General features: G+C 45.0%; 1 long non-coding RNA gene across 1 annotated transcript in view; it reads left to right on the top strand.

Annotated features, from left to right (window-relative positions):
- The window catches only part of LOC140189965 (uncharacterized), a 35,789-nt gene that overhangs the window by 1,246 nt on the left and 10,159 nt on the right, over positions 1 to 24,384 (top strand). The gene's annotated exons all lie outside the window — the stretch shown is intronic.

Below are 24,384 nucleotides of genomic sequence, written 5' to 3'. Positions count from 1 at the left end.
TAACTCCCTCTTAAATATAGCCAATGAACTGGCCTCAACTGTTTCCTGTGGCAGAGAATTCCACAGATTCACCACTCTCTGTGTGAAGAAGTTTTTCCTAATCTCAGTCCTAAAAGGCTTCCCCCTTATCCTCAAACTATGACCCCTCATTCTGGACTTCCCCAACATCGGGAGCAATCTTCCTGCATCTAGACTGCCCAATCCCTTTAGGATTTTATACGTTTCAATCAGATCCCCCCTCAATCTTCTAAATTCCAATGAGTACAAGCCCAGTTCATCCAGTCTTTCTTCATATGAAAGTCCTGCCATCCCAGGAATCAATCTGGTGAACCTTCTTTGTACTCCCTCTATGGCAAGGATGTCTTTCCTCAGATTAGGGGACCAAAACTGCACACAATACTCCAGGTGTGGTCTCACCAAGGCCTTGTACAACTGCAGTAGTACCTCCCTGCTCCTGTACTCGAATCCTCTCGCTATAAATACCAGCATACCATTCACCTTTTTCACCGCCTGCTGTACCTGCATGCTCACTTTCAATGACTGGTGTATAATGACACCCAGGTCTCATTGCACCTCCCCTTTTCCTAATCTGCCACCATTCAGATAATAATCTGTTTTCCTATTTTTGCCACCAAAGTGGATAACTTCACATTTATCCACATTAAATTGCATCTGCCATGAATTTGCCCACTCATCCAACCTATCCAAGTCACCCTGCATCCTCTTAGCATCCTCCTCACAGCTAACACTGCCGCCCAGCTTCGTGTCATCTGCAAACTTGGAGATGCTGCATTTAATTCCCTCATCCAAGTCATTAATATATATTGTAAACAACTGGGGTCCCAGCACTGAGCCCTGCGGTACCCCACTAGTCACTGCCTGCCATTTTGAAAAGGTCCTGTTTATTCCCACTCTTTGCTTCCTGTCTGCTAACCAATTCTCTGTCCACATCAATACCTTACCCCCAATACCGTGTGCTTTAAGTTTGCACACTAATCTCCTGTGTGGGACCTTGGCAAAAGCCTTTTGAAAATCCAAATATACCACATCCACTGGTTCTCCCCTATCCACTCTACTAGTTACATCCTCAAAAAATTCTATGAGATTGGTCAGACATGATTTTCCTTTCACAAATCCATGCTGACTTTGTCCGATGATTTCACCGCTTTCCAAATGTGCTGTTATCACATCTTTGATAACTGACTCCAGCAGTTTCCCCACCACCGACGTTAGGCTAACCGGTCTATAATTCCCCTGTTCCTCTCCCTCCTTTTTTAAAAAGTGGGGTTACATTAGCCACCCTCCAATCCTCAGGAACTAGTCCAGAATCTAAAGAGTTTTGAAAAATTATCACTAATGCATCCACTATTTCTTCAGCTACTTCCTTAAGCACTCTGGGATGCAGACCATCTGGCCCTGGGGATTTATCTGCCTTCAATCCCTTCAATTTACCTAACACCACTTCCCTACTAACATGTATTTCGCTCAGTTCCTCCATCTTACTGGATCCTCTGTCCCCTACTATTTCTGGAAGATTATTTATGTCCTCAGTGAAGACAGAACCAAAGTAATTATTCAGTTGGTCTGCCATGTCCTTGCTCCCCATAATCAATTCACCTGTTTCTGTCTGTAGGGGACCTACATTTGTCTTTACCAGTCTTTTTCTTTTCACATATATATAAAAGCTTTTACAGTCAGTTTTTATGTTCCCTGCCAGTTTTCTCTCATAATCTTTTTTCCCCTTCCTAATTAAGCCCTTTGTCCTCCTCTGCTGAACTCTGAATTTCTCCCAGTCCTCAGGTGAGCCACTTTTTCTGGCTAATTTGTATGCTTCTTCTTTGGAATTGATACTATCCCTAATTTCTCGTCAGCCACGGGTGCACTACCTTCCTTGATTTATTCTTTTGCCAAACTGGGATGAACAATTGTAATTCATCCATGCAATCTTTAAATGCTTGCCATTGCATATCCACCGTCAATCCTTTAAGTGTCATTTGCCAGTCTATCTTAGCTAATTCACGTCTCATACCTTCAAAGTTACCCCTCTTTAAGTTCAGAACCTTTGTTTCTGAATTAACTATGTCACTCTCCATCTTAATGAAGAATTCCACCATATTATGGTCACTCTTACCCAAGGGGCCTCTCACGACAAGATTGCTAATTAACCCTTCCTCATTGCTCAAAACTCAGTCCAGAATAGCCTGCTCTCTAGTTGGTTCCTCAACATGTTGGTTCAAAAAACCATCCCGCATACATTCCAAGAAATCCTCTTCCTCAGCACCTTTACCAATTTGGTTCACCCAATCTACATGTAGATTGAAGTCACCCATTATAACTGCTGTTCCTGCATTGCACACATTTCTAATTTCCTGTTTAATACCATCTCCGACCTCACTACTACTGTTAGGTGGCCTGTACACAACTCCCACCAGCGTCTTCTGCCCCTTAGTGTTATGCAGCTCTGCCCATATCGATTCCACATCTTCCTGGCTTATGTCCTTCCTTTCTATTGCGTTAATCTCATCTTTAACCAGCAAAGCCACCCCACCTCCTTTTCTTTCATGTCTATCCCTCCTGAATATTGAATATCCCTGAACGTTGAGCTCCCATCCTTGGTCACCCTGGAGCCATGTCTCTGTGATCCCAACTATATCATATTCATTAATAACAATCTGCACTTTCAATTCATCCACCTTGTTACGAATGCTCCTTGCATTGACACACAAAGCCTTCAGGCACTCTTTTACAACTCTCTTAGCCCTTATACAATTATGTTGAAAAGTGGCCCTTTTTGATGCTTGCCCTGGATTTGCCGGCCTGCCACTTTTACTTTTCTCCTTACTACTTTTTGCTTCTACCCTCACTTTACACCCCTCTGTCTCTCTGCACTGGTTCCTATCCCCCTGTTGTGAACTAACCTCCTCTCGCCTAGCCTCTTTAATTTGATTCCCACCCCCCAACCATCAGTTTAAAGTCACCTCAGTAGCCCTCGCTAATCTGCCTGCCAGGATATTGGTCCCCCTAGGATTCAAGTGTAACCCGTCCTTTTTGCACAGGTCACGCCTGCGCCAAAAGAGGTCCCAATGATCCAAAAACTTGAATCCCTGCCTCCTGCTCCAATCCCTCAGCCACATATTTATCCTCCACCTCATCGCATTCCTACTCTCACTGTCGCGTGGCACAGGCAGTAATCCCGAGATTACTACCTTTGCGGTCCTTTTTCTCAACTCCCTTCCTAGCTCCCTATATTCTCCTTTCAGGACCTCTTCCCTTTTCCTACCTATGTCATTGGTACCTATATGTACCACGACCTCTGGCTCCTCACCCTCCCACTTCAGGATATCTTGAACACGATCAGAAATATCCCGGACCCTGGCACCAGGGAGGCAAACTACCATCCGGGTTTCCGGATTGCGTCCACAGAATCGTCTATCTGACACCCTCACTATCGAGTCCCCTATTACAACTGCCCTCCTCTTCCTTTCCCTACCCTTCTGAGCTGCAGGGCTGGACTCTGTGCCGGAGGCACGGTCACTGTCGCTTCCCCCGGGTAAGCTGTCCCCCCCAACAGTACTCAAACAGGAGTACCTATTGTTAAGGGGTACAGCCATCGGGGTACTCCCTATTACCTGACTCTTCCCCTTCCCACTCCTAACCGTGACCCACTTGTCTGCCTCCCGTGGCCCCGGTGTGACCACCTGCCTGTAACTCCTCTCTATCAACTCCTCACTCTCCCTGACCAGACGAAGGTCATCGAGCTGTAGCTCCAGTTCCGTAACGCGGTCCCTTAGGAGCTGCATCTCGATGCACTTGGCGCAGATATAGACGTCCGGGAGGCTTGGAGACTCCAGGGCCTCCCCCATCCAACACTGAGAACAACAAACTGCCCTCACACTCATACTGCCCCTCTCCTCAAATAACGACAGAAAATGAATACCAAACCTTCCTCGCCTCGCCCGTTTCCGCCTAAGCCCGTTGAGCCGAAGCCCTTAAGCCTTCACTCTGCTCCCGGCTCACTATGCTGCCCGCTGTATGAGGCTCTGTTCCTTTTAAATCTGCCGCCCTGCACTGCCCGACGTCACACGCCTGCGCAGTCCCGCCTCTCTGAACGCCGTTGGAGAAAAAAAAACAAAAATTTCAAAAATGTCTTTCTCCGCACTCCCGCTCCGACTCTCAGACTTCCTTCTTCGAATCAAACCCGAAGCAGGATTTCTGCCCTTTTAAGTTTTTAGGTGTCTGGTTTGATGAAAGACTTACTTGGAGAGTTCATATAGATAAAACAATTGGAAAGTGTGAGAAAGTTTTAAATGTTATGAGAAGTATTGCTGGATGTGACTGGGGAGCAGGGTGGGAAACTATGTACTTAATATATCTAGCTATGATTAGATCAGTTATAGATTATGGTTGTATTGCTTATGGTTCCGCTGCTACGCCAGTGCTTGAAAAATTAGACACCGCGCAGTCCAAAGCACTTAGACTCTGTTGTTGAGCTTTGAGAACTACATCAGTCCCGGCGTTATGTGTGGAGATGGGAGAAGTGCCTCTACATTTAAGACGAGTTCAGTTGGGCCTGCAGTATTGGGTAAAACTAAATGGATTGAATCACAGCTGTCCTCCAAAGTGTCCTTCGCAGGGGAGGTCAGAGCGCCAAAGTAAAACTAAAAGATATCCATTTTTAGATTTGGTTAACAACTGGGCTGTGAAATTGAAACTGACCGAGGAAGACAGAGCTGACCAAATTTGCTTGCCACCTGTTCCTTTTTGGCTTTCGCCAGAACCAGAAGTAGACCTGTTCCTCCTTTTTCAGTTTCAAGGAAGCTGAGCAATCTCATCAGTGTCGATCATAAATGAATACTTAAATAATAAATGGGGATCTTACCTGATGATTTTTACTGATGGCTCAGAGGACCCAGAGAGCAGTAGGGCAGGATTTGGGATGTATATGTCTCAACTTGGAGTTAAGATTGGTCACCGGTTTCAGATGGTGTTTCTGTCTTTACAACAGAATTATTAGCAATCCTCTGGGCCTTATGGTGGATAGAAGACTCTCGACCATGCAGTGTTATCGTCTGCTCAGATTCTGCTGCTGCCTTAGAGGCTGTAAAAGGGAGTAAATCAAAAGCTCGTCCTGACATAGTTGTTAAGATTCTCTTAGTGTTGTTTAGAGTAGGGAAGATGGGTTGTACAGTCAGATTTACACGGATACCTGGGCATGCTGGGGTGGAGGGAAATGAAATTGTGGATGGTATTGCAAAGTCTTCCTTACAGACCCAGGCAAGTAGAAATTAGAGTTCCCCTCGGCAGAGCAGAAATGAGAAGTAGGATAAAAAACGGTATAGAGAAGAAGTGGCAGGAGGATTGGAAAAATGAATTAAGAGGCAGGTATTATTTTTCTAGTCACCCACTAGTTAAAAAGGTCTCAGACTGTTACTTTTTAAATGTAGAGATATGGTGAAATTAACAAGATTTAGGTTGGGGCATTGTGGGCTAAACTATTAAAGATAATGGGAAAACATCCTACTGGATTATGTATGCGACTGTGGTAGTCCAGAGACAGTCCAGCATGTTTTGCTGAGCTGTAATCGATACAGAATTGAAAGAAGCATATTGTTCAAGAGGCTGTCTGGCTTAAATATATTTTGTTTTTCTATTAAATCCTTGTCTGGCCAGCAAGAGAAGATTGAAGAGTTTATTATTCAGTTTATATGTGCGACTAGTTTACATTCGAGAATTTGAGGTTCTTGAAATTCTATAATTAATTTTGCATGCTGTGGAGGGTAGTAGAACGCCGAGATGCGTCTGAACTGCCGGAAATAGAAGAGGGAGCAGAAGAAGTGACCAGGCTGTGAAGCCAAACAGAGAAAGAACGCAGAGCAACTCGCACAAAGTGCTGGAGGAACTCGGAGGTCAGGTGGCAAGTCTGGAAAAGTGGGACCTTTCATCAGGACTGGGGAGAAGAGATGAGAAGTCAGGGGAAACTCGGGCTCTCTCATTCCCATTCCGATATGTCATTCCATGCCGTGATGAGGCTACACTCAGCTTGGACGAACAACACTTTCTATTCCATCTGGGTAGCCTCCAACCTGACAGCAGGAACGTGGATTTCTCCAACTTCCCGTAATTCCCCCCACTTCACCATTCCACATCCCCATTTCCCTTTTCACCCTGCTGTCACCCCTGACAGGTCACCTCTCATCCTCCGTCACCCCAAGGAGAAAAGGCCAAGTTTACTCAGCCTATTCTCATAAGGCATGCTCCCCAATCCAGGCAACATCCTTGTAAATCTCCTCTGCACCCTTTCAATGGTTTCCACATCCTTCCTGTAGTGAGGCGACCAGAACTGAGCACAGTACTCCAAGTGGGGTTTGACCAGGGTCCTATATAGCTGCAACATTACCTCTTGGCGCCTAAACTCAGTCCCACGGTTGATGAAGTCCAATACACCGTATGCCTTCTTAACCACAGAGTCAACCTGCGCAGCAGCTTTGAGTGTCCGATGGACTCAAACCCCAAGATCCCTCTGATCCTCCACACTGCCAAGAGTTTACCATTAATACTATATTCTGCCATCATATTTGACCTACCAAAATGAACCACTTCACACTTATCTGGGTTGAACTCCATCTGCCACTTCTCAGTCCAGTTTTACATCCTATCAATGTCCCGCTGTAACCTCTGGCAGCCCTCCACACTATCCACAACACCTCCACCATTTCTGTCATCGGCAAATTTACCAACCCATCCCTCCACTTCCTTGTCCAGGTCATTTATAAAAATCACAAAGAGTAAGGGTCCCAGAACAGATCCCTGAGGCACACCGCTGGTCACTGACTTCCATGCAGAATATGACCCGTCTACAACCACTCTTTGCCTTCTGTGGGCAAACCAATTCTGGGTCCACAAAGCAAGGTCCCCTTGGATCCCATGCCTGCTCACTTTCTCAATAAGCCTTGCATGGGGTACCTTATCAAATGCCTTGCTGAAATCCATATAAAGTCGTCCCTCGGAATCCACAGGGATTGGTTCCGGGACCCCCCGCGGATACCAAGATCCACGGACGCTTAAGTCTCTTATATAAAATGGCGTAGTATTTGCATATAACCTACGCACATCCTCCCGTATACTTTAAATTATTTCTAGATTACTTATAATACCTAATACAATGTAAATGCTATGTAAATAGTTGTTATACTGTGTTGTTTAGGGAATAATGACAAGAAAAAAAGTCTGTGCATGTTCAGTACAGACACAACCATCATAGCTCTTCTGGGAACACTGATGCTGCCTCAGCATCAGCCGATACCGATTCTCCCGTGAGCTTTAAGTTCCTGACGCTGTAGCGTTTTACATAGCTAGCCAGCCATCCCTTACTAGCCTTAAACTCCTTCCTCTCACTCACAACACAAGTAGTGAACGAACGCGACGCGAGGGGAACAGTGCTCAAACAACGAGTGCTGGAGAGAGACTGAGGATCTGTGAAATGGTGGGAGGCTACAGCAGGGTATGCCTACACATCACTTCATTCGTGTGGATTCAGCGTAGTGCTCGGTGTGCGGAAAATTCAAATTTTCCTTTTTGGAACTTGCTGGAATTTTTTTTCAAATCTTTTCGATTTGGTTGAATCCGCGGATGCAGAGGGCCGACTGTATACTACATCTACTACTCTACCTTCATCAATGTCACATCCTCAAAAAATTCAATCAGGCTCATAAGGCAGGACCTGTGTTTGACAGAGCCATGCTGACTATTCCTAATCATATTATGCCTCTCCAAATGTTCATGAATCCTGCCTCTCAGGATCTTCTCCATCAACTTACCAACCACTGAAGTAAGACTCACTGGTCTATAATTTCCTGGGCTATCTCTACTCCCTTCCTTGAATAAGGGAACAACATCTGCAACCCTCCAATCCTCTGGAACCTCTCCCATCCCCTTTGATGATGCAAAGATCATTTCCAGAGACTCAGCAATCTCCTCCCTCACCTCCCACAGCAGCCTGGGGTACATCTGAAAACAGGTTGAGTGAACTCGGCCTTTTCTCCTTGGAGTGATGGAGGATGAGAGGTATATAAGATGATGAGAGTCATTGATCGTGTGGATAGTCAGAGGCTTTCTCCCAGGGCTAAAATTGTTGCCACAAGAGGACACAGGTTTAAGGTGCTGGGGAGTTGGTACAGAGGAGATGTCAGGGGTAAGTTTTTTACTCAGAGAGTGGTGAGTGTGTGGAATGGGCTGCCGGCAACAGTGGTGGAGGCAGATACGATAGGGTCTTTAAAGAGACTTTTGGACAGGCGCATGAAGCTTAGAGAAATAGAGGGCAATGGGTAAGCCTGGTAATTTCTCAGGTAGGGACGTGTTCGGCACAGCTTTGTGGGTATTGTGCTGTAGGTTTTCTATGTTTTATGTTTTCTATCTTGTCCGGTCCCGGTGACTTATCCAACTTGATGCTTTCCAAAAGCTCCAGCACATCCTCTTTCTTAATGTCTATATGCTCAAGCTTTTCAATCCGCTGTAAGTCATCCCTACAAGCGCCAATATCCTTTTCCGTAGTGAATACTGGAGCAAAATATTCATTAAGTACATCAGCTATCTCCTCTGGTTCCATACACACTTTTCCACTGTCACACTTGATTGGTCCTATTCGCTCGTGTCTTACCCTCTTGCTCTTCACATACTTGTAGAATGCCTTGGGGTTTTCTTTAATCCTGCTAGTTTTATAATCTTCTAGATCTCTACCATTACCTGGTTTTTTGAATCTTTTGCAAGCTTTTCTGTTCTTCTTGACTAGATTTTCAACAGCTTTTGTACGCCACAGTTCCTGTACCCTACCATCCTTCTCGTGTCTCGTTGGAACGTACCTATGCAGAACTCCATGCATATATCGCCTAAACATTTGCCACATTTCTGCCGTGCATTTTCCTGAGAACATCTGTTCCCAATTTAGGCTTCCAAGTTCCTGCCTGATAGCCTCATGTTTCCCCTTACTCCAATTAAACACTTTCCTAACTTGTCTGTTCCTATTCCTCACCAATGCTATTGGTAAAGGAGATAGAATTGTGATCACCATCTCTAAAATGCTCTCCCACTGAGAGACCTGACACCTGGCCAGATTCAATACCAGATCAAGTACGGCCTCTCATCTTGTAGGCTTATCTACATACTGTGTCAGGAAACCTTCCTGAACATACCTAACAAACTCCACCCCATCTAAACCCCTTGCTCTAGGAAGATACCAATCAATATTTTGGAAATTAAAATCTCCCACCACAGCAACCCTGTTATAGAACATAGAAAACCTACAGCACAATACAGGCCCTTTGGCCCACAAACCTGTGCTGAACATGTACTTACTTTAGAAATTACCGAGGGTTACCCATAGCCCTCTATTTCTCTAAGCTCCATGTACCTATCCAGGAGTCTCTTAAAAGACCCTATCGTATCCGCCTCCACCACCATCGCCAGCAGCCCATCCCACACACTCACCACTCTGTGTAAAAGAAAAAAAAACAAACTTACCCCTGACATCCCCTCTGTACCTTCTTCCAAGCACTTTAAAACTGTGGCCTCTCGTGTTAGCCATTTCAGCTCTGGGAAAAAGCCTCTGACTATCCACACAATCAATGCCTCTCATCATTATTATTACACCTTTCCGGAAACTGTCTCCCTATCTGCACCTCAATGTCCCTGTTACTATTGGGTGGTCTATAAAAAACACCTAGTAGAGTTATTGACCCCTTTTTGTTTCTAACTTGCACCCACAGAAACTCAGTAGACAATCCCTCCGTGACTTCCTCCTTTTCTGCAGCCATGACACTCTCTGATCAGCAGTGCCATGCCCCCACCTCTTTTGCCTCCCTCCCTGTCCTTTCTGAAACATCTAAAGCCTGGCACTCTAAGTAACCATTCCTGCTCCTGAGCCATCCAAGTCTTAGTAATGGCCACAACATCATAGCTCCAAGTACTGATCCACACTCTAAGCTTATCCACTTTGTTCATGATGCTTCTTGCATTAAAATAGAAACATCTCAAACCATCGGTCTGAGCATTTCCCTTCTCTATCACCTGCCTATCCTCCTCCTTGCACTGTCTCCAAGCTTTCTCTATTTGTGCGCCAACCACCCCTTCCTCCATCTTTTCAGTTTGGTTCCCACCGGCCAGCAATTCTGGTTTAAACTCTCCCCAATAGCCTTAGCAAACCTCCCAGTCAGTATATTGGGCCCCCTCAGATTCATTGCAACCTGTCCTTTTTGTACAGGTCGCATCTGCCCCAAAAGAGGTCCAGAAATCTGAAACCCTGCCCCCTGCTCCAATCCCTCAGCCACGCATTTATCATCCACCTCACTCGATTCCTATACTCACTGTTGCTTGGCACAGGCAGTAATCCCAAGATTACTACCTTTGAGGTCCTGCTTCTCAACTTCCTTCCTAACTCCCTGTAGTCTGTTTTCAGGACCTCTTCCCTTTTCCTACCTATGTTGTTGGTATCAATATGTACCATGACCTCTGGCTGTTCACCTTCCCACTGAGGGATATCGTGGATGCGATCAGAAACATCCCGGACCCTGGTACCTGGGAGGCAAACTACCATCCGCGTTTCTTTCCTGCATCCACAGAATCACCTGTCTGACCCCCTAACTATAGAGTCCCCTATTACTGCTGCCATCCTCTTCCTTTCCCTACCCTTCTGAGCCACAGGGACAGACTCTGTGCCAGAGGCGTAGCCACTGTTGCTTCCCCCAGGTAGGCCGTCCCCCCCCCCACCCCCAACAGTACTCAAAGAGGAGTACTTCTTGCTAAGGGGGACAGCCATAGAGGTACATCTCTAGTATCTGACTCCTGCCCTTCCCTCTCCTGACTGTTACTCACGTATCCGTCTCCCGAGGCCTCGGTGTGACCACTTGCCTATAGCTCCTCTCTATCACCTCCCCACTTTCCCTGACCAGACGAAGGTCATCGAGCTGCATCTCCAGTTCCCTAACATGGTCCCTAAACTTTTCTTCTTAACTAGATTTTCTACATCCTTTGTACTCCATGGTTCCTCTGCTCTAACGTCCTTTCCCTGCCTCAATGGAACATACCTATGCAAACCGCCATGTGAATGTTCCCAGAACATTTGCCACATTTCTAACATGCATTTCCATGAGAACATCTACTCCCAAGTTCCTGCATGATATTTCCCCTCTTCCCCGAATAAATGTTTTCCCAAATTGTCTGCTCTTATCCCTCTCAAGCGAGGAACCCTGGAGCACATCCTCAGCGGCTGCGCAAGGGCACTTGGTGAGGGACAGTACAGGTGGAGGCATGATCAGGTCCTGAAGACAATCGCTGAAGCCGTCAGCGCAGGAGTTGAGTGGGCGAAGTGGTCCCGACCCTCCAAGCAGACCATTGCCTTTGTCAGAGCTGGGGAAAAGAACATCTGCAGGCATTCTGACCTCTACAAGGAACTGGCAGCTGTTGGTGGACCTCGAAGGGCAGCTGAAGTTCCCCAACCATATCGCAGCCACCACCCTGCGACCAGACATTGTCCTAGTGTCTGAGTCTACTAAGCAAGTGGTGCTGCTGGAGCTGACAGTCCCATGGGAAGATAGCTTGGAAGAAGCCTTTGAAAGGAAGCTCTCCAAGTATGCAGGACTGGTCAGCAACTGTCAGCAGGCTGGATGGAGAGCGAGGTGTCTCCCAGTGGAGGTTGGTTGTAGGGGATTCGTAGCCCGTTCTTTAGTTAGAGCCTTCAGCATTTTGGGCATCGAGGGAGAGAGGAAGAGGAGAGCCATCCGCAGTACCACCGATGCGGCAGAGAGGGCCTCAAGATGGCTGTGGCTCAAAAGAGGGGAGCCATGGAGCCATAAGTAGCTAGCCATCTGGACACAAGCTGGGGTCTGATCAGCCCCGGCTGGGTCACCTGGAGGAGGTTGTATGATGTTGAAAGACCCGAAACACCCGATGATTCCAGGAACATCACTGAAGATGTGTCCAGAAGCTTCGATAGATGTATGTACACAGCAGCCCTATGGCAAAGGAGATAGAGTTGTGATCACTAACTCCAAAATACTCTCCCATCGGGAGATCTGACACATGACATCACACTATTACAGCGAGGTTCAACCCAAGCTGGGGGAAGAAACCTTCTTTCCTGCTGGGCACGGTGCAGGCATCTGGACTGACTATCAAAGTCTTCCATCAGTTTTCCTGTCTGTATAAGAATGGGACATTTCTGCCTGTTTTCAATCAGTTTGACTCTCTCTGAGGGCTATGCGGTAGGGAAACTCTCGGCAGCTTCTAGAGTAGGTTACACGGTCAGCACAACATTGTGGGCCAAAGGGCCTGTAACCTGCTGTAGATTTCTTTCTTTTTAAATCTTCTTATTAATTTTCAGAATTATAAACACAATAACAATGTTGATACAAAGAGATTGGAATAATCTTATTGTTAATAAAGATATACAAAAAAGATTTCAAATAACATAGACGTCCAAACTCATGATGAAATTAATCATAAAGAAGAAAAAGAAATAAAAAGAAAAAAAAATATACAAAGAAAACCCCCCCAAAAGAAGAACTAAATACTAAACCCAAAAAAAGCAAACAGAACAAAACAGGGCTAGACCGATATCTTGAATCGAACACGTTCAGTAATGTCGTCAACTCCGTTCCTCTAGTCATATATTTTCAGTTAATAAAGAAGATTCTGAAAGGTCAAATTACATCATATGAAAATGTTGCATAAAAGGTTTCCAAGTTTCTTCAAATTTAACTGAAGGATCAAAAATATCACTTCTATTTTTTTCTAAATTTAAACTGTAGATTTTTATGTTTCTATATTCAAGTTTGCAGATGGCACCACCAGCTGGTGATGAGTCAGCTTACAGGAGGGACATTGAAAATTTGGCTGAGTGGTGTCATAACAACAAACTCACTCGTTATCTACAAGACCAAGGAACTGATTATTGACTTCAGAAGAGGGAAACCAAAGGTCCATTAGCTAGTTCTCATTGGAGGTCTGGAGGTAGAGAGGATCAGTAACTTTAACCTTCTGGATGTCACTATCTCGGAGGGCCTGTCCTGGATCTATCATATAAATGTAATTGGAAAGAAAGCACGGCAGCACTTCCACTTGCTTAGGAGATTTGGCATGTCATCAAAAACGTTGACAAACTTCCACAGAGGTTATAGCCTGGTATGGGAACACCGATGCCTTTCAACGGAAAATCCAACCAAAGGTAATGGATTTGGTTCAGTATGTGACGGATGAGGCCCTCACAACCATTAAGCACATCTACATGAAACACTGTCCTAGGAAAGCAGCATCCATCATCAAAGATCCTCACCACCCAGGCCATTCTCTTTTCTCACCTCTACTATCAGGCAGAAGGTACAAGAACCTCAGGACTCACACCACCAGCTTCAAAAGCAGTTATTATCCCTCAAACATCAGGCCCTTCAACAAAAGTAGATAATTTCATCAATTCAGATGTTCCCACAACCAAGGATCTCACTTTGCAGACTCTTAATCTTGTTATTTCATGCTCTTGATATTTATTGCTATCTATTTACGGTTGCACTCAACAACTTGTTGTCTTCTGTGCTCATGCTCGTTCATTGATCCTGTTTACTGTTACTGTTCTATAGGTTTGCTGAGTATGGCCGCAGGGAAGAGAATCTCAGGACTGTATGTGACATGCATGTACTCTGATAATAAATTTTACTTTGAACTTTTGAACTATATTTCTGTTCCAAGGTCCTGATCCTTAGATTTAGATAGCTGAAGCTCGGCAGTGTATCAGAGATTCCCCCCCTCCCCCCACCCACCCTCTGCTTTCCACAGGGATCACTCCCTACACGATTCCCTTGTCCATTCATCCCTCCCCACCGACCTCCCTCCTGGCACTTATCCTTGCAAGCGGAACAAGTGTTACACCTGCCTCCACAGCTCCTTTCTCACTACGATTCAGGGCCATAAACAGTCCTTCCACCCCAGGCGATAGTTCACCTCTGAGTCTGTTGGGGTCATATACTGTGATCGATGCTCCTGGCGTGGCCTCCTGTATATCAGTGAGACCCGACGCGGATTGGGAGACCGCTTCGCCGAGCGCCTACACTCTGCCTGCCAGAAGAAGTGGGATCTCCCAGTGGCCACCCATTTTAATTCCACTTCCCATTCCCATTCCGATATGTCAGTCCACAGCCTCTGTGATGAGACCACACTCAGCTTAGAGGAGCAACAGCTGATATTCTGTCCAGCTAGCCTTCAACCTGATAGCGTGAACACCCATTTCTCCAACGTCCGGTAATTGCACACCACACCCCCTTCACCACTCCCCATTTCTGTTTCCCTCTCTCACCTTCTCTCTCTTCCTGCCCATCACCTCCCTCTGGTGTTCCTCCGCCTTCCCTTTCTTCCATGGTGTCCTATCCCCTCCTATCAACTTCCCAGCTCTTCACTTCCCCCCTCCCCTCTCTCCCGGTTTCACCTCTCACCTGCCACCGTGCACTTCTGCCACCCCCCCCCCCCCACCTTCTTACTCTGACTTCTCCCCTTCGTTCTCAGTCCTGAAGAAGTGTCTCGGCCAGAAACAATTGACTGCTGCTCTTCTCCGTAGCTCCCGCCTGGCCTGATGGGCTCCTCCAGCATTCTGTGTGTGTTGCTTTGGATTCCCAGCATCTGCAAATCCTTCTCTTGCTGGAGAAGTCCAAGGCAGTTGGTGGCGCTGGTCTGTGAAGAGTGTGGGATGTTTGCGAAGTGGTGGTGTAGGTTCACGTGGTGGGGAGGTTCATGTGGAAGAGTAGGCTAGAGGAGAGCAACGCACATCAAAGTTGCTGGTGAATGCAGCAGGCCAGGCTGCATCTCTAGGAAGAGGTACAGTCGACGTTTCGGGCCGAGACCCTTCGTCAGGACTAACTGAAGGAAGAACTAGTAAGAGATCTGAAGGTGGGAGAGGGAGGGGGAGATCCAAAATGATAGGAGAAGGCAGGAGGGGGAGGGATGGAGCCAAGAGCTGGACAATTGATTGGCAAAAAGGATATGAGAGGATCATGGGACAGGAGGTCCGGGGAGCAGAAAAAGTGGGGGGGGGAGCCAGAGGATGGGCAAGGGGTATAGTGAGAGGGACAGAGGGAGAAAAAGGAGAGAGAGAAAGAATGTGTGTATATAAATAAATAATGGATGGGGTACGAGGGGGAGGTGGGGCATTAGCAGAAGTTAGAGAAGTCAATGTTCATGCCATCAGGTTGGAGGCTACCCAGACGGAATATAAGGTGTTGTTCCTCCAACCTGAGTGTGGCTTCACCTTTACAGTAGAGGAGGCCGTGGATAGACATATCAGAATGGGAATGAGCGCAGATTGGTGGGAGGAGGTCTGAATGAAGTTGAATCTAGATGTGGAAAACAGACTAAGAAACATAATATTGGAGTGATTTCTGGTGATAGAGAGAAATGGTTGGATTTTTGGGGAAATAAAGGAAGACTTTAAGGTATTAAATTTGACCCAAATCAGCCTTCTTCATCCAATCCCATTAAGTTAACAAGAGTGTTGAAATCTGCTATAAGGGATATAGATTGTGGTCGTACTTTGAGAGGAGGGAATGTGTTAATCATTTGTAAGGATAAGAAACAGAGTAAGAAGGCATTACGTCTGAAGACTTTGCTTGGTAATAAGCTAGTATCTATGCTGCCTTAAGAAAATAGAGTATTAGGGGTGTTATAATGGGTGTTCCAGTGGAGATTTCAATAGAAGAGGTTCAATCTCATTCATTGGGTGGTAAGGTCAATGAGGTAAGCAGATTGCAAGTGATTACAAATGAGGGAAAGACGGATAGTTTATCTGTATTGATTTATTTTGATGAGGTGAAGCCCCTTGACAAAGTAAGTTTAGGGTACGTTAGTTATAATCCACCACCACTTAGATGTTATAAATGTCAGTGTTTTGGGCATGTTGCAGCAGTATGTCATGGGAAACTAAGTGTGGTGGAGAACATAAGTCTGAAGATTGTGGAGAAGGTGTAATGTTTAACTGTTGTAATTGTGGAGGAGAATATGGTGCAGCTTATAGAGAATGTGAAGTGCTTAAGAAGGCAGCTGCAGTTCAACAGGTTAAAGTACAGTCTGGATGTGTCTTCTGCAAAGGCCTTGCAAAAAGTTAAGCCGAGTGTTGATAAAGTGTTACCAAGTCAGAGAACAGAGTGTGAAGTCAGTAGATATGTGTTGGCATCACAGTACTTTATAAAAGATAATTTACTGGTGCATAAAATAAAGTTTGTGATGTTTATAATGGATGTGATGAATCGTACTGCTCAGACACCTAGTCGTATTGAGGAAATTAAAATTATTGTGAAAGCTGCAGAAAAGTATCTTCATATAACGGTGTTATGTGGGAAGCTGTAAATGAAGCTCTGATTGGTGACGTATCTGTGTCCCAGTCCACTTGTGAAGGTACAGACTGGGATTAAAATATTGCAGTGGAATGCAAGAAGCCTGATTTCTAATGGTCAAGACTTTAAAAAGTTTACTTCTGATTTGTCAGATCCTCCCGATGTTATTTGGCTTTGAGAATCCTGTTGTTACTACATTCAAGTTCTTTTCTTGGCAGGATTATATTGTCATTAGGTGTGATAGGTTAGTTGGTAGATGGGGTGGTGTTACCAGTTTAATAAGGAAAGAAGCAGGGTATACAGGTGTGAATGTAAATTAAATGAATCAGGCACTTGTGGAAATATTTGATTCAACAGATAGGAGTATTAAGTTGCTTAGTTTTTACAATCCTTATGGAAAACTTTCTATTAATATATAAAGTTCCATGTCACTGAGGGTTGTATGGCTTGGGGATTTTTTACGCACATAGTTCACTGTGGGGTCGTTTGTGGAATGATAATGGTTTGGTTGTGGAAGAGATGTTCGATATTTCTCATCTTGTGTGTCTGAATGATGGGGTGGAACATAATAGTTCTGAAACTGCTACAGATTAAATTTTAGTTTTGGACACTGGCTCAGGTGAGTGTGTAGGATGGTATGGGAGATGAGACCTGGGGCGGGGATGGTGATCATGTTCCTATATTTATAAACTTGGGTTTGGATTTACATAGGGGACAAGCAGCCACTTTGAGGAGCTGGAATTTCAGTAAAGCAAATTGGGAGAAGTTTAAGCTTTTGTATGATGAACATCTGACAGGGCTGAAGGTTTACCAGGGCTGAATGTGGATTTTTGTAATGGAAGGTTATGCATTAAATTGCATTGGAAGTGATTCCTATTAAAAGGTGCATTAATAGAGGAAAGTCTGAACCATGGTGGACTGATGTGTGTATGCAGGCAATTGGGGAGAGAAGTAAGGCATTCAGGAAAGTTAAGGACTATCAGTCTCCGAGTGATCTTATTAAGTGTAAAACGGCACAGACCATGGTAAAGAAAGTGTGTGTGTGGGGGGGAGGGAGGTTCGTAGGGATCATAATATTCTAGTATTGATTGGTGAGGGTAAAATGATTGTTAGTGAAATAGTGAAGGTTGTGTTACTGGCCGCGATTCATAATCAAGATCATTTAAGTGAAGATGTTAAACAACGTAGGGGTAATGTTCTCAGTGATACCCTGATGCGTTGGAAGTGAGCTGTAGCAACGATAGTATCACTGATATAAACTTCATATTGTGAGAGTTTAAGAAGACTATTATTAATGCAGGTTAGACATCTACGGGAAAGAATGATATATGTTATTATATGATTGGACATATGACTGTCCATGCTCTTGAGATGATGTTTGGAATCATATTTGGAGGTTAGGCGATCTTCATCTTAGGAGGTTAGGGAATATTGGCGTGGCTGTTTTTGTGCCTGAAAGAGCAACAGAAGGTAACCAAAAAGGCAATACGCAGAGAAAAAATGAGGTATGAAGGTAAACTAGCCAAGAATATAAAGGAGGATAGTAAAAGCTTCTTTAGGTATGTGAAAAGGCAAAAAATAGTTAAGACCAAAATTGGGCCCTTGAAGACAGAAGCGGGTGAATTTATTATGGGGAACGAGGAAATGGCAGACGAGTTGAACAGATACTTTGGATCCGTCTTCACTAGGGAAGACACAAACAATCTCCCAGATGTAATAGTGGCCAAAGGACCTAGGGAAATGGATGAATTGAAAGAAATTTATATTAGGCAGGAAATGGTGTTGGATAGGCTGTTGGGTCTGAAGGCTGATAAGTCCCCGGGACCTGATGGTCTGCATCCCAGGGTACTTAAGGAGGTGGCTTCAGAAATCGTGGATGCATTGGTAATCATTTTCCAATGTTCTATAGATTCAGGATCAGTTCCTGTGGATTGGAGGGTGGCTAATGTTGTCCCTCTCTTCAAGAAGGGAGGAGGAGAGAAAACAGGGAATTATAGACTGGTTAGCCCGATATCGGTGGTGGGAAAGATGCTGGAGTCAATTATAAAAGATGAAATTACAACACATCTGGATAGCAGTAACAGGATTGGTCCGAGTCAGCATGGATTTACAAAGGGGAAATCGTGCTTGACTAATCTTCGGGAATTTTTTGAGGATGTAACTATGAAAATGGACAAGGGAGAGCCAGTGGATGTCGTGTACCTGAACTTTCAGAACGTCTTTGATAAAGTCCCACATAGGAGATTAGTGGGCAAAATTAGGGCGCATGGTATTGGGGACAGAGTACTGACATGGATTGAAAATTGGCTGGCTGACAGAAAACAAAGAGTAGCGATTAACGAGTCCCTTTCGGACTGGCAGGCATTGACCAGTGGGGTACCATAGGGTTTAGTGCTGGGACCGCAGCTGTTTACAATATATATTAATGATTTAGATGAGAGAATTAAAAGTAACATTAGCAAATTTGCCGATGACACAAAGCTGGGTGGCAGTGTGAAATGTGAGGAGGATGTTATGAGAATGCAGGGTGACTTGGACAGGCTGGGTGAGTGGGCAGATGCAGTTTAATGTGGATAAATGTGAGGTTATCCACTTTGGTGGTAAGAACGGGAAGGCAGATTATTACTTAAGTGGAGTCAAGTTAGGAAAAGGGGAAGCACAACAAGATCTAGGTGTTCTTGTACATCAGTCACTGAAAGCAAGCATGCAAGTACAACAGGCAGTGAAGAAAGCTAATGGCATGCTGGCCTTCATAACAAGGGGAATTGAGTATAAGAGCAAAGAAGTCCTTCTGCAGCTGTACTGGGCCCTGGTGAGACCACACCTGGAGTACTGTGTGCAGTTTTGGTCTCCAAATTTGAGGAAGGACATTCTTACTATTGAGGGAGTGCAGCGTAGGTTCACTGGGTTATTCCCAGGATGGCGGGACTGTCATATGTCGAAAGATTGGAGCGACTGAGTTTGTATACTCTGGAATTTAGAAGGCTGAGAGGGGATCTTATTGAAACATATAAGATTATTAAGGGATTGGACACGCTGGAGGCAGGAAGCATGTTCCCGCTGATGGGTGAGTCCAGAACCAGAGGCAGCAGTTTAAGAATAAGGGGTAGGCCATTTAGAACGGAGTTGAAGAAAAACTTTTTCACCCAGAGAGTGGTGGATATATGGAATGCTCTGCCCCAGAAGGCTGTGGAGGCCAAGTCTCTGGATGCTTTCAAGAAAGAGATGGATAGAGCTCTTAAAGATAGTGGAATCAACGGTTATGGGGATAAGGCAGGAACTGGATACTGATTGTGGATGATCAGCCATGATCACAGTGAATGGCGGTGCTGGCTCGAAGGACCAAATGGCCTGCTCCTGCACCTATTGTCTATTGTGTATTTAACCTGTAAATTAACCTTCTGAGAGTCTTACATGAGGACACCCAAGTTCCTCTGCACCTCTGATTTTTGAATTACTTTGGTTTACTTTATTGTCGCCAAACAATTGATACTAGAGCGTACAATCATCACAGAGATATTTGATTCAGCGCTTTGCGCAGAGAATTTTCTCCCTATTTAGATAATAGTCTGCACTACTGTTGAGTGAACCCAGCCTTTTCTCCTTGGAGTGATGGAGGATGAGAGGTGAACTGATAGAGGTGTATAAGATGATGAGAGGCATTGATCATGTGGATAGTCAGAGGCTTTTCCCCAGGGCTGAAATGGCTAGCACAAGAGGGCACAGTTTTAAGGTGCTTGGAAGCAGGTACAGAGGAGATGTCGGGGGTAAGTTTTTTACACAGAGAGTGGCGAGTGCGTGGAATAAGCTGCCAGCGGCAGAGGTGGAGGCGGATACAATAGGGTCTTTTAAGAGTCTCCTGAATAGGTACATGGAGCTTAGAAAAATAGAGGGCTATGGGTAACCCCAGGTGATTTCTAAAGTAAGTACATGTTCGGCACAGCTTTGTGGGCCGAAGAGCCTGTATTGTGCTGTAGGTTTTCTATGTTTCTATATATTTCTCAACATTTTATTTCATCTGCCACTTTTTTGTCCATTCTTTCAATTTGTCGAAGCCCTGCTGCAATCACATTGCTACCTCAGCACCACATACCCCTCCACCTATCTTCCTATCATCCGCAAACTTTGCCACAAAGCCATCAATTCCATTATCCAAATCATGGACAAGCAATGTGAAAAGTCGCAGTCCCAATGCTAACCCCTGAGGAACACCATAGCCACCGGCAGCCAAACAGAAAACACCACCTTTATTCCAACTTGCTGGCTACTTTTATTTTACCTTCAACGTCCCTTTTATTTCCACTCACTGCCTCATGCTTGCCAGCCATTCCTATGTCCATGCAAGTATGTTTCCTGTAACTAAAGGTTTTATCTTGTTAAGCAACCTCATGTGAGGCACCTTATCAAATGCCTTCTGAACATCGAAGTAAATTACATCTACTGCCTCTTCTTTACTTCCTCCAACAGATTTGTCAGGCAATATTCCCTTTTGCAGAAACCATGCTGACTTTGAGTTATTTTATCACTAGATTCCAAGTACCCCGAAACCTCATCCTTAATAATGGACTTTATCACTTTCCCAAGCACTGAGGTTAGGCTAACTGGTCTATAATTTCCTTCCTTTTGTCTTCCTCCCTTCTTAGAGTGGAGTGACACCCTAAAAAGGTTTGAGTCATGAAGCAGCAGGTTAGTTACCTGGGAATGGTCATAATTCCTGGGAGAGGAGAGATTGATAAATAGCGTGTGGATGTGGTGGTAAAACTACCTCTCCCCAATGACATGGGGGGTTGAGGTCATTTCTAGGTTTGGTGGAGGATTGTAGTTGGTTTTGCCACTAAAGCTTACCCACTTACAGAGCCCCTGAAGGAAGATGTTTCATGGGAATGGAAGCCAGAACACACAGCGGCAGTGGCAGACCTGAAAATTAGCCTTGCAGTAGCATCTGCTCTTAAGACCCCGAATCCTTCCCAGCTATTGTCTTTGGAGACCAGTGCCACCAGTAACAGGATGTCAGCTGTGTTATTCAAGGAGACGCATGGCCGACTGAAGCCAGTGATGCATCTTGAATGCTTTCTCCAGAAGGACAAGAATATAGGAAATGTGAGCGTCATCTGTTAGCACTGTTTTGGGTAGATAAGCACTTCACTAATATTGTGAGTCTCAATGCACTAACCATTTTAACAGAGCATATTCCAGTTCAGCTGAGGAAGTCTCCGGTTGTGACGATTTTTCATACCATTGAACCAAAATTTCTGAGGCCGAGAGAGTGGAACAGTCCCAGGGCAGTGCCTTTTTCACTGTAAAACTCCTCCTTACCTCATCGTCAGAAATAACAGACATCCAACACGCTCCAATTCAGCTTATACTGGATGGTTGTATCAAGGATGGAACAGCCAGTCACAATTGACTAGTCCAATGGACATTGTTATTACAGGATCGTGATGTTGCTGTTAACAGAGTTAACAGTACAACCATGTTCGCTGACAATTTAACTTACTGGGTGAACCTCATGAGCTTTAGGTGACTGTAGAACATACAGAATGGACCATTCATTCCCATCCTAAAATCAGGGAATTGAGTATAAGAGCAAAAAGGTCCTTCTGCAGCTGTACAGAGCCCTGGTGAGACCACACCTGGAGTACTGTGTGCAGTTTTGGTCTCCAAATTTAAGGAAGGACATTCTTGCTATTGAGGGAGTGCAGCGTAGGTTCACAAGGTTAATTCCCGGGATGGCGGGACTGTCGTATGTCGAAAGATTGGAGCGACTGGGCTTGTATACTCTGGAATTTAGAAGGCTGAGAGGGGATCTTATTGAAACATATAAGATTATTAAGGGATTGGACACGCTGGAGGCAGGAAGCATGTTCCCGCTGATGGGTGAGTCCAGAACCAGGGGCCACAGTTTAAGAATAAGGGGTAGGCCATTTAGAACGGAGTTGAGGAAAACCTTTTTCACCCAGAGAGTGGTGGATATATGGAATGCTCTGCCCCAGAAGGCTGTGGAGGCCAAGTTTCTGGATGCTTTCAAAAAAGAGACGGATAGAGCTCTTAAAGATAGCGGAATCAAAGCTTATGGGGATAAGGCAGGAACTGGATACTGATTGTGGATGATCAGCCACGATCACAGTGAATGGCAGTGCTGACTCGAAGGGCCGAATGGCCTACTCCTGCACCTATTGTCTATTGAAAATGAAGTTTTTTGACCAGGAAGTTCCTCTTTAGGGATATTTGTTGACAGATCATCCTCACTGCAGGATGGTGAGAGACTTACAGGATGTGGTATAAATGCAGCAGATGAGGCAAGAGTAGAGATGGAAAATGTTGAAATCACGTTACCCACAACAAGGAGTGCTCAAGTGGCAGTGCTTGCTGCTCCAGCTTTTGTTGTTAGTCATCCAGACTGCTATCCTCAGGAGCAACCATATCCTCAGCTAGTCTGTATGTCTGCGGTAGCTTGACTGAATACTTACCATAATGGGAAGCTAGAGGTTATGTCTCAGCAGGTGGTAAACTATTGTTGAAATAGATATTTGAGAAGGCAAAAGAAGTGGCAGATGGAGTTCAACCCAGATAAGTGTGAAGTGGTTCATTTTGGTAGGTCAAATATGATGGCAGAATAAAGCATTAATGGTAAGACTCTTGGCAGTGTGGAGGATCAGAGGGATCTTGAGGTCTGAGTCCATTGGACACTCAAAGCTGCTGCGCAGGTTGGCTCTGTGGTTAAGAAGGCATATGGTGCACTGGCCTTCATCAATGGTGAGATTGAGTTTACGAGCTGAGAGGTAATGTTGCAGCTATATAGGACCCTGGTCAGACCCCACTTGGAGTACTGTGCTCAGTTCTGGTCACCTCACTACAGGAAGGATGTGGAAACCATAGAAAGGGTGCAGAGGAGATTTACAAGGATGGTGCCTGGATTGGGAAGCATGCCTTATGAGAATAGGTTGGAGCAGCGAAGAATGAGAGGTGACCTGATAGAAGTGTACAAGATAATGAGAGGCATTGATCATGTGGATAGTCAGAGGCTTTTCCCCAGGGCTGAAATGGCTAGCATGAGAGGACATAATTTTAAGGTGCTTGGAAGTAGGTGCAGAGGAGAGTCAGGGGTAAGTTTTTTTTAAAACAAAACAATGGTGAGTGTGTGGAATGGGCCGGCAGCAGTGGTGGAGACAGATATGATAGGGTCTTTTAAGAGACTCCTGGATAGGTACATGGAGCTTAGAAAAATAGAGGGCTATGGGTAACCCTAGGTAGTTCTAAGGTAAGGACATGTTTGGCACAGCTTTATGGGCCAAAGGGCCTGTATTGTGCTGTAGGTTTTCTATGTTTCTATGAAACACTTATGGAGTAAAAATGGTGAAGTCTCATTTGAAGGATGGCAGACGACCCAGCCAAACTAGGAGCAAGATGCAGGGTGAAATGGAATACAGATGTAGAGGGAAGGGTGACACAGAAACCAGCAAACAGTATACCTATAGAGTTAGTCAAGGTACAGCAACATGGTCAGGAGTTAGGAAAGGATAGCATTCTGAAGAGTATGGGAAATATCCAGGAATATTGATACACATTGGAATTGAACTTAATTATGGTAGATTGTGGTGCCAGGAAATGGAAGAAACCAAATGATGTATTGATAATGTGGCATTTTGGGCACAGATAGACCATGAAACAGTTGAAGAATCTGTGTTAGTGCCAAAATGTCAAAGATATGTAGAACAATATGGTAAGAATTGTTTGATTTGTGCCCAGTATAACCCTGTCAGGGCACTGGAGCAGGGATCCAATCGCAGACCCAGTACTGTGCACACAGTGATATTAGTTGAGTAACAAATCCTGAGGTGCAAACAAAGTTGGCATCAAAGTTCAGGCAGAGATCAAAACATCCAGAGAAATCCAAAAACCAGAATCGGGAAACAGGCAGAGTCGATATTCAGACGGACAGAGTACAGATACGAATGCTGGAAAGGCTCAGGAAAATTCACTGGCACAATTCGGCAACAAACAGGTGAAAACACAGGAC

This window comes from Mobula birostris, chromosome 29, assembly GCF_030028105.1.
Source record: "Mobula birostris isolate sMobBir1 chromosome 29, sMobBir1.hap1, whole genome shotgun sequence".
NCBI lineage: Eukaryota > Metazoa > Chordata > Chondrichthyes > Myliobatiformes > Myliobatidae > Mobula > Mobula birostris.
This window is presented reverse-complemented; position numbering and strand designations above follow the sequence as displayed.